The sequence below is a fragment of the Paramisgurnus dabryanus genome, chromosome 6, assembly GCF_030506205.2.
Source record: "Paramisgurnus dabryanus chromosome 6, PD_genome_1.1, whole genome shotgun sequence".
Taxonomy (NCBI): Eukaryota; Metazoa; Chordata; class Actinopteri; order Cypriniformes; family Cobitidae; genus Paramisgurnus; species Paramisgurnus dabryanus.
In genome coordinates, this window is record NC_133342.1 from 14,909,739 (window position 1) to 14,920,793 (window position 11,055).

An 11,055-nucleotide genomic window follows, 5' to 3' on the forward strand; every position below is an offset into this window, starting at 1 on the left:
AGATGCGATTTGGGGGACAGGTGCAGACCTATGGTCGAGTAAATGCACTGTAGCTATAGCAAGTTGTTGTGTTACGTAATGAATCATTCGTTCCCTCCGATCATAAAGTTTGAAAATCCAATGACTAACTTGAGATCCTATCGGAGAATTCTTTTCTACTATTAACTATTAAATAATAATTATTCAACCACTACATATGCTGTCCATTTACGCACATTTACAGGCTAGAAGATATAATTATAACAAAAAGGCCAAAAAATATATTTAGCCTATTTCTGGACAATTTATTTTTTTAAGGTCATGGAAACTTAAATAGGCCGACATACGACGGAATGACAGAATCACGGTGCTTTTATTTAACCGTTCTTTTTATCATAATTTTCGAGTTGTGTGGCAATTCCCGTATGTGACAATACATCAATCATTTAATTTAATTTAATTTAATTTAAGCTATTTTATCATCAACATAATACGTAAGCAAAATTTGATGACGTGCCGTTGGAGTGCCGTTACACCGTTGTGTGCATTATAAAAAAAATAATCAAAGGACCTGAGTCAATTATTCCGCTTATACCACGGTTACCACAAACATGGCTCTGGTGGCTATTTTCAATACATTTGACAGGTTAGGTGTGCGGTTTACAGAAAAATAATCACACACTAATGGAACATTTATCAGCCAATCAGAATAAAGCATTCAACAGGCCCGTTGTAAAATGTATGCATATCTTTTACAATAAAACATAAACGAATGGATTTCCCTTTATAAACAATAAATAAATGTTTTCTTAATAAATTATTTAATATTTGAATTGACTCGCTCATGTAATTATCAATATTTTTAAGCGTTTGTTTTGCTGATAATAAAGAAAGGTAAAAGTCAACGGTAGCAAATAACATTTGTTGAGTGTTTCGCCATCTAGTGGCTCGAGAAACGGCCAAGTCAGATGCAGGTGCAATTCCAATTTATACAAGTTGCTCAGTAATTTTAAAAGAACCTTATTATTACTTATTTTAAACGACTGAGTGCAAAACATACGTGTGCAACATATGCAACAATTCTACAGGGCCTAAAACAGTACGTGGAAATTTAGAGATAAATAAAGTAAATTAATAAAATGAAATATAAAGATTGAAAAAGGTTCAATAATAGTAACTTTTTTATAAAGCTTTGTTAAATCTGTCCAAAGCTTTCGGCAGTCCTTTTCCTTTTAACATTGACCTACGGTTACTTAAACAGTACTATATAGTACTGCCCTCTAGTGGTAAACCAATATTATAACAGGCAGCATCTCCACAGTCCATCAGCGTAACATCCCAGATACATATTAATGTGATGTGTGACTTTCTTAAAATATAAATTAATATAGTTTTATATAATATAGTGTTAATATAGTGTTAAATAAGTTGTGTTGTGATATGTAGGCCTAACAAATAAAAGACTTTGATAAGTAACTGAAATATGTCAGCGTTACGATGGAAACGTAAATAAATTTAGTCAGAAACTACATTTTTTATTTAAATTTACCATCATGTACACGTAACTGGTGTGTGTTAGAAAATAAAAATCCCTCATAAATTTGATATTTATTGGGTTTAAAATAATTCTTGCTTTATTATTTTTTATGAACGTATGGTGACACTTCAGTTAAAGTCTGTTTGACTTATTATAAACCATCAGTACTTAATATACACTGACAAGCTGTATTTTTGTCATGCTTAAAACATACTTTAATTTACTATTATGGAAGGTGTTCTGTAAATTGAAAATAACATCGGTGCGTGGTATATGGGAGCGTTTTGAAGATACAGCACAGGTGTGAGTCGAGGCATTTTTTCCCCTCGTTGTAATCATGACTTCACACCCATAGTCAAGCACTGCGAATATACTCAAATGACATTAACAATGTCTGCTATAATCCTGTCCACAATATCACAGGGTGTGTAGGAGAAATATGTAAAAGAGGACAGATATCTGAGGTTCTGCTTCAGAGTCCAGTTAACAGAGCTTGAAGAGAGTGTGATGCTGTTTAGCCACGCACAGATTGTCAACGGTATTATTCCAGACATGAGAATGGAATATGATTAACGTTGCCTCCAGGTGAGCAAGAACTCAATGAACCTTCACACTTTTTCCTCGTTTTCCAACGTGACTACCAGATGATGCTGACAAAGTTTCTCTAAAACTTCCCCTTTTCTTGACATTTGAGCCGTTTACATTTACATAAGCTGCAGTTAAACAGGAATTCTTTGCTTCTGAGCTACTGCAAACATACTTCAGCACATTACCTTAGTTAATGTAAAACCAAAATGTAACATGGAGTAAGGTGAATTTAAAACTTGAGCGTTTACTATGGGCACTTTTATGTCTTAGGGTTTGAGGGGATTTTTATCTTTTTACATGAAGGTCACATTAAGGCTGTCACAAAAGGTGTGGGAAACCCTGTTGTATTTGCTGTTTGTGTGAAAACTGTATATATAGTACAATTTTTCTTTCTTCAAAGTGTCTGGGCTACAAAGGCCATAAAGTGCAGGGTCACAAGTCTGGGTGGGACAGTCCCATCTATAACTCAAGCGTATGCACGCACATCTCTCAAACACTAGGTGGCAGTAAAATAGGCAACACACAAAATAGTAAATTTTTGCTAACTCTGTGTATTTTGTAAGTTTTCCTTGGATGTTTTTGTTTATAAAATAGCCTTATATTTTGTGTGTGTTACATATTGACTCTCACGGCAAAAGGTTTTCAAAAGAATTAGCCACTGAGATTCTGGGAGCGTGACACTGTTCCTGGTTCAATAGATTTCAAGCATAAACCCAGGCTGACCCCATCCTGGTTTCAGGCTAAATAAAATCTGTGCCAACATTAGATTATTATATAATTACTAACCATATTAATAAATTATATTTAATTCCATAAACTCGCCGTAAGGACAATAAACCTAGCAGTTCGATTAATTGAAATAATGTTTAGCAGTATGACCTCGCAAGATTGCCATGTAACATCATTGTCTACATAAAGCTATCCCAAGTAGTTAAAGTTATGTGGAACTTTTATATATCAGGCCACAGATATGATGTAAATTACATCACATAATTTTATTATAAAAATACATCATTTGAGTTGTGATTAATAATGATATTTGTTGGTTTAAAAAAATGACAGAATTATCATATACTATTTCTATTATTTTATTTCTGTTCAATTTAGTTGGACGTTAAAAGTAAAGGATGAAAGAAACCAATGAGATGTGTGAAGTATCTTAATAAAGTATATTTTCTGAAAGTCTACAGGGCAAAATGATAATACTAGTTAAATAAACATCATATAGACCGTGAGCAGCACTAAATCAGGATTTTTCAAGGCTTTTTAAATTCACAGCCTTTCTGCATTGGGACTTTTTCTGCACATCTTTACATTTTCCCTCTGTGGGTAATATAGAGCCTTGTATCAACATCATGCTGCTTCCATGTGCTTATTCTGACCTCACTAATACCATGATGTCATATGGAGAAATGCAAAGTCAAGGTGGTATCCAGTGTAGTAAGTGTACTGGGTGGGCCAGACCTCCACATCAGCAGTCATTCAACCATCCATTCAACTCTTGCCAAATATCATTTTACCACCTTTTCAAAAGGGCTTGTTGAGTTGAGCTTTAAATAAAGAAAAGAAATGGTAATTAATGAAGACTTATAAAGGATTATACTACGGGGCTGTTGACTGCTTTATTCTGATTGGTTAACAAATGTTCCATGGGTGTTGATTATTTTTCTTTAAAACACACACCTAACCTGTCAAATGTCTTATAATAACCACCACAGCAATGTCTTAGCGATGTCTGTTTTAACAGTGGTATAAGCGGAATAATTGACAACAGGCCATTTAATTATTCGGAAATAATGCACACCCAAAAATGAAAATTCTGTTATTTAATAACTGTTGTGTCATTCTAAAACTGTATGAATTTATTTCTTTCTTGAAACATACACTGTAAAAAGTGAAAAGTTGTATCAGCTTAAAATATTACTTCAGTTGGTAACGCTTTAAAAAGTTTTTTCAACTTAACATTTCACTTTTGTTTCACTTTAGGTGAATATTGTAAGTGTTACCAATTGAAGTAATATTTTAAGTGGATCCAACTTTTCACTTTTACAGTGAAGGAGAATTTGTGGAGTTTTGAAGAATGTTAATACTGTATATTTTTGCATGGAAAATACTGACTAAGTATCAAGATATATCACACCATGTTTTGACATCAACAGTGTTACTGGTTCTTTTATATCTTGTTACAAACTGAATATGTACACATGGCAATATGATTTGTAAGATGCTGTGGTGATGAGTATTTTTAGTGAATTACATTATAAATTTGGTCTGTTCTTCAAAAATGTCAAATAACGTACAAAGACGTTATTGAAAAATTACAGTATTTGCTACTTTAGTATATTGATACTGTAGGTTTTTTATGTCCTGCTTGGAGTTTGACCTCCCTACTCACTTTTCGCATTTATTGTATGGAAAAAGAAGAGGAAACATTCTGCGAAATGTTGTTTCATGCAAAAAGTATTTGAGGTTATATCAGTCTAAATCAGTGGTTCTCAAACTATTTCAGCGTGTGGCCCCCCTTGTGTACAGTGCATTTCTTCGTGGCCCCCCCAAAGAAAATTTATGACAAATTTGTTCTAAAATGTAACATTTTAATTAAACAAAACATATACAATTATTCAAAGTAGTGCTGTTGGTTAGGAACCTTATATTTTTTGGTTTAATTACACAGAATTCATGATAAATTAATGAATTTTATAAAATCTCAAAAAACTGGGGCCCCCCTGGCACCATCTTGCGCCCCCCCTGGAGGCCTCGGCCCCCAGTTTGAGAACCACTCTAAATGAAGACACGTTCATAATCTTAGACTTTTACAGTCCTTTCCCGATCTTACTATCTCTATCCCCCCTGTTGCTTTCTGTGTCCCCCCATAAAGTACACTTCCGTAATGTACTTAAAGTGCTCTATTTTCACATAATTTTGTCCTTAATAAACTTAAAATTCTTTTTTAGTACTTCAGATACTTAAATACTTAAGATAATCTTAAGAAGATTTAAGTGGACTTATCTCTGCAATTTCAAGATGCCATAAATATGAACGAAAATCTATATCTTTGTATGAAAGATGGTTTCAAGTTTACTACAATGGTAACTAAATAAAAATTTTTTTAATACAGAGTTAGTATTAAAAGCACATTTTAGTTTATATTTGGTGTCTCAAAATTGCACAGATAAGTACATCGTTTGTGAAAATAGAGCACTTTAAGTACATTATAGAAGTGAACTACTATTTCACCTGGGTCTATACACCTTATTTTCGAATGCGGAAGTAAGTAATGTGACATATTTCCCTTCTTTGTGTGAGACGTCCGTTTCAATAGCCAGCCGGTAGAAAACAGTGTAGTGGAAGCACGCATAAAACATGATTTAAACAGTTAAGGTAAATATTTACTACACCTGCCATGTATGACCCAAACCTTTTCAGGCAATAGTTTAAAATGTCACAACTGTCCCTCTGGTGTGAGTTTTTTTAAACTGCACTTTTTTAATTGAGTTTCATATCTCCTATGTGTAGAGCATTGCATTAGCAGCAAAAAAGTCATTGGTTTGAACGCCAAAAAAACACAGACTGATAAAAATGTATACTTTGTAATGCACTGTGTAAGTTGCTTTGGATAAAAGCATCTGCCAAATGCATAAATGTAACTTATACAGTAAGCAGACACTAAAAGAAACTGTCTAACTGTAATATGAGGACATTTCTGGGGATAACCAGACGTATATTGTTGGAAAAACAGTCTAATGATTTCTTCGTACTGTATAGTGAATGTGGCCGACACTGCAATTTGTGTAAACCGCTGTATTCCGTGACTCATATTAATGCTGAACTAATAACTTCCCCTAGATGACATAAAAACATTTCAGCGTTGTCTCTTCATCATAAACAGCAGGAATACAATCCATTTCTCTTCCAAGAGCAGATGAGTAAAGAGCCAGAGCTGCCGGTCTGAAGGACTTGATGGACTCTTCCTGTCTTATATCACCCACCTTTCAGACGAGCGACCCATCAATCCGCTCGGTCTTTCTAACTCCCTCACAGCGTGCAGAGGGCTGTGCAGTATATTTCATATTCCTGTTTCATAAGGTGCTGACTCACTGCCTGGAACATCTGTGTGGCTTGAGAGAAAACACATCAGTTTGGATCCATCTCAAGGGATCAGGTCTATGGCATAGGATTCATGAAGAAATGAAATGTTGCAGGCAGGCAAAGGCATTAAGAAAATGAATTAGCTGTTCAAGGTTACAGTGATGGAAGATTTTGGTTGAACTTTTAAAATATGAACATGTGGATTCACTTCAAAACAGTTCAGCGTGTCTCCATGCAGGCTAGTTTAGTGATCAGTGAGGTTATTTCATTAGGAAGGTCATTTATTACCACTAGATGTCAGTATTGTTTGAAAAAAGTCATTTTTTTAATAAATCATGGCAGAGCTTAAGTGTGAATTAGTTTTAATGCTCAAATACTTTATGCTTTCAGCTCAATATGCAAAAACAACTTGGAGTAACCATTTATCTGCGGACTCACTTGATAATTGTAAACACTGTGATTTCTATCAAAACATCGCTTTAAAAGTGGTGTGAGTTTGAGGCAGGACTAAATATTTAATGGCAACTTCCGTAGGCGAGGCGAGTATTATGTCCGATTTGATAGTATTCCAAATAGGGTTGCATAACGATTAATCATGATTAATCTATTGCAGAATAAAGGTTTTTGTTTACATCATATATTTATGTGAACTGTGAATAATATATAATATAAATAATAATTATGTATATTTAAATATGCACACATGCATGTATAATTTTTAGAAAAAAAATATTTATATATTTAGTATTTATATTTATATATAATATAAATTATACACAAATATACAAATGTATATACACATGTAAACATTTCTTAAATATAGACATGCATGTGTGTATTTATTTATACAAAGTTATTATACACAGTACACACACATATATATGATGTAAACAAAAACCTTTATTCTGCAATAGATTAATAACAAATAATCGTTATGCAACCCTAATTACAAAAACAGTGGGCAAAAAGTACCCAGATGATATGACTTCAAGCTAAATCCTGAAGTGCTCATTCGATGGACACTTTATTATCCTATAAGACCCCAGGAGAGGAATTGAGTCAGTGTTTTATAAAAAAAAAATGTCCAAAAGCGATAATGCAGCACCAACAACCATGCCACGCTCAAAATGGCTTAAATCACCTTTCTTTTCCATTCTGACATTCAGTTTGGAGTTCAGGAGATTGTCTTGACCAGAACCACACCCTTAAATGCATTGAAGCAACTGCCATGTGATTGGTTGATTAATTGCATTAATGAGAAATTGAACAGGTATACTAATAATCCTTTAGGTGAGTGTATATTTAAGGAGCTCAGATGCAAAAGCCACTAAACACTACCTCAGTCAAAAATGAGATAATGATATTGACTCAGTGCTCTCAGCATGTATTATATATTTGTAAAATACCTTTCTGCAGAATCTGCTATACCACACATTGATTTTTCATCAAAGTACTCAATGGGGCGGTTTCCTGGACAGGGATAAGACTAGTCCTAGATTAAAATAAATGTAAGAGCTGTCCAAACGGACATCTTAAAATACATCAGTGCCATTTGTTTTGTCTCAAAATACTGTTTTTAGTAAGACTTGTTTGTTAAAAAAGCCTAACTGGCTTAAACTAATCCCTGTCCTGAAAACTTCCCCTAAGTGTACACAAGATGAATTGGATGAACGACAACATGCAAAACGATCGTGAATCACAGTCAAACCCTTGTGGGTACTTGGACTTAAATACAACCAGAATATAGCAGCCAAATTGATAACAGCGCCCTCTAATGTGAGGTTCAGTTGCTTCATTTTTACATTCTGACTCTAATTAATTGCATTGTTTCTAGTTGCATCTTTAGTGATTTTGTAACTATTTACTATGTATTTTCCAAAGAAGAAAACATGGAACAAGAAAATGGCATATTATTTATGTGTCTTTACAATTATTGAATCCATTAAATGTGCAATTTATATATACAAATATAAGAACTCCTACTATTTCATATGTATATTGGTACATTTAATGGATTCAATAATTGTAAAGACAAAAAATAATATGCAATTTTTACAGTCAGGAATACCATCAGCAGACAGAATGACACCCAGTGACATTTAAAAGCTTTAGAAATGATCACAATTCTTTAATTAAATTTTTTTTTACTAATCCTGGGAGACAGGATTCCCCAAACTGCTTGAAATATTTTTTTCTGAAACCGAAAGTCTGTGTGTGTAGCATTAAAAAGCAAGCTTTAGCAAACAAACTGTCAAATCTCTTTTTATCACGAGTTTCTGACAGGCATCTTCGTCATCTATTGTTAAACTAAATCTGTGACAGCGCTCTGAATACCAGAAGAGAAAACAATGAAATACCTGTAAATACCTCTCTCAGATGTTTGATAGATCTCGCTGTTGCCACTCCTACCACTGCCACAGATCTCAAGCCAATATGAGAAGACTGCAAGTGGAAAAAATTGAAAAAATGAGGAGCGAGAAACACAACAGGATGGAGAAAATACATGTGTTTTTGTAGTTGTCATATTGGCTTTAAGACGTTGGAAAGGAGATGCTTCTGTTTTAATATGCTAGCTGTTTACAGCAGATAACTAAGACCAATGCTCAAAACACATTTACTAAAGATAGAAGTAAGTGCAGCTGGATCGTTTTCAGCACAGTTGCTGGATGGTTGCTGGTATCACAAAATTATGCACCTAATAGTCACTTAAATTTGTGAGTTTTTTAGCGTGACACTGACACTGTTTTCCGCCTTTTTGCGATTAGGGTTAGAGTTGGGTTTGGGTAAGGATGTCATTTAATGTAAATCTAACCCTAAATTGAAGCGACAATGGTAAGAAAATAGGACAGAACAGTTGAGTAACAAATACGTGACAGTGACACTTAAACCGAAATGTGTGGAAAACCGTACGTAATTTCGTAATACTGGGTTGCATAATAATGTTGATTGTTTAGCTTTACATTCTTAAAAATAAAGATGCCTAAAAGGTTCTTCACATGATGCCAATAGAAGGACCATTGGTACCTCAAAGAATACAGCGAAAGGTTCTTTCAAGAACCATTTCTTTCTTTCCTAAATAAAATCCAAGTAACCTTTTTCCTATAACATTTTGGTCCCTAAATATGTCTCATTATGGGTGGTTTCCTATACAGTAAGTGCCATGCATTTATGTAAGTGCCAGTAATGGCAATGCCACATATCTGGATATTCAAGTCTTTAAAAATGGTTCAGGGTCCCTTCAGGTGAAAAATAATAGCATGCATCAGCAAACCAAATGCTACCTTTTGAGGTATTATTCATGCTGTAGCATCAACTTTGTAGAATGAGTGACAGACTGAAGTATTTGAGCAATAGTAATTGTGATGTTTGAGGTAACAAAAAACACCACTAACCAATAGAAACTTTGTCAAACCTGTTTACTTGTCTAACACACAGATTAGGTGCACATGCACTGTAAAATATTCTTTGCTGCCTTGCATTTTTTTGTTGCATCAACTCAGATTTAAAAGTCATTTCAACTTACTATTCGTTATTTTGAATAGAGATGAGTTGTTGTAACTACAGATGGGTATAAAATGAAGTTGATTTTATAAATTGCAGTATATAAAACTTTGTTTCTCATTATTTCGAAAGTTGTGCTGCCGACTTGTGTCACTGGTTTCCGTGATGGGTCACATATCAAATCTGACTTTTTCCATGTTTAAAGGATAATTCCGGTATTTAACACTTTGGGTCTCATTTCTGGTTTGTTTTGGATGAACTACAGTGATGGACACAGAAATTTTGACAAAGGGTCGTGTCTTGAGTTTTTGACTTGTTTAGAAGCGTCTCTTGACTGCTTCAGAATGGAAGTCAATGGCCATGCACAAACATGTCATTAAAACAACACTTAACGTTCATTTTCAAAACTGTGCTACTCACCGAGTGGTGCGTGGTGTTCGTTGTTGTTTAAAAACAAGTTGTGAAGCGAAATACAGTTTCTGTCGTGTTTTATTTGGCATTTTGTAAAATTCCATTGATCTCTCTTGTAAGACTCATTGCTCGCTGATATATCACTCCGCCACTGGGAAACAAAAAAGGGTATGTTTACATGTGGTTGTAGTTTTTTCGCTCGGTTTCTCTCAGAAGAAATTTTTCCCATATTTGTAGGGCTGGACCAGAATATTTGAATATTTGTTCCGTGGGTTGACATTCGATTTTCAGTTTTGAGTTTCTCATATATATAGTAATATTTCACAGCGTTAATGCAGAGCTTTTGCCAAGCAGGAAGTGCGCTTCCCGCTCCCGCTCTATAGGTGGCGCAGAGAGACCAACATCCATAGCCAACAGCCACCAAACGCCACCAGTGGAAGAGATCGCCTCGAACGGAAAGCGCACTTCCTGCTATGGCATTCATGCTAATAGTGTTGTAAATAACGTTCAGTTTCTTGCAAAAACTTATTGATTTGCTTCACAAGACGTCAACATGTCACACGGAGTTATGGGGGATTACTGTTGTATTGGATATATATGCTTTAACTCTTATAGTGTGCGGATCGGTTGACTTGCATGACGGAGCACTGGGGTTTCTGCAAATATTTTCTTTATTGTTCTGCTGATGAAAAAACATATTGGATGATGTAAGTGTTATAAATAAACTTAATTTGGAAAGTATGCTACCGTTTTATTAGTTTGTTGAACTTCGTTCATTTATTTTCGTTGTTTTATTTAAATAGCCTACCCTTTACGTTGTCAGTAATTACTGTGCTGTTAATTTCTGATACGGGAGTGTTTGTTTGTTAGAAAAATGTAAGGCTACCTTATTAAAAGTATTGATCTTGTGTTTTGTTTCACTAATGCTGTTCTCGCAGGACGCGTGACAG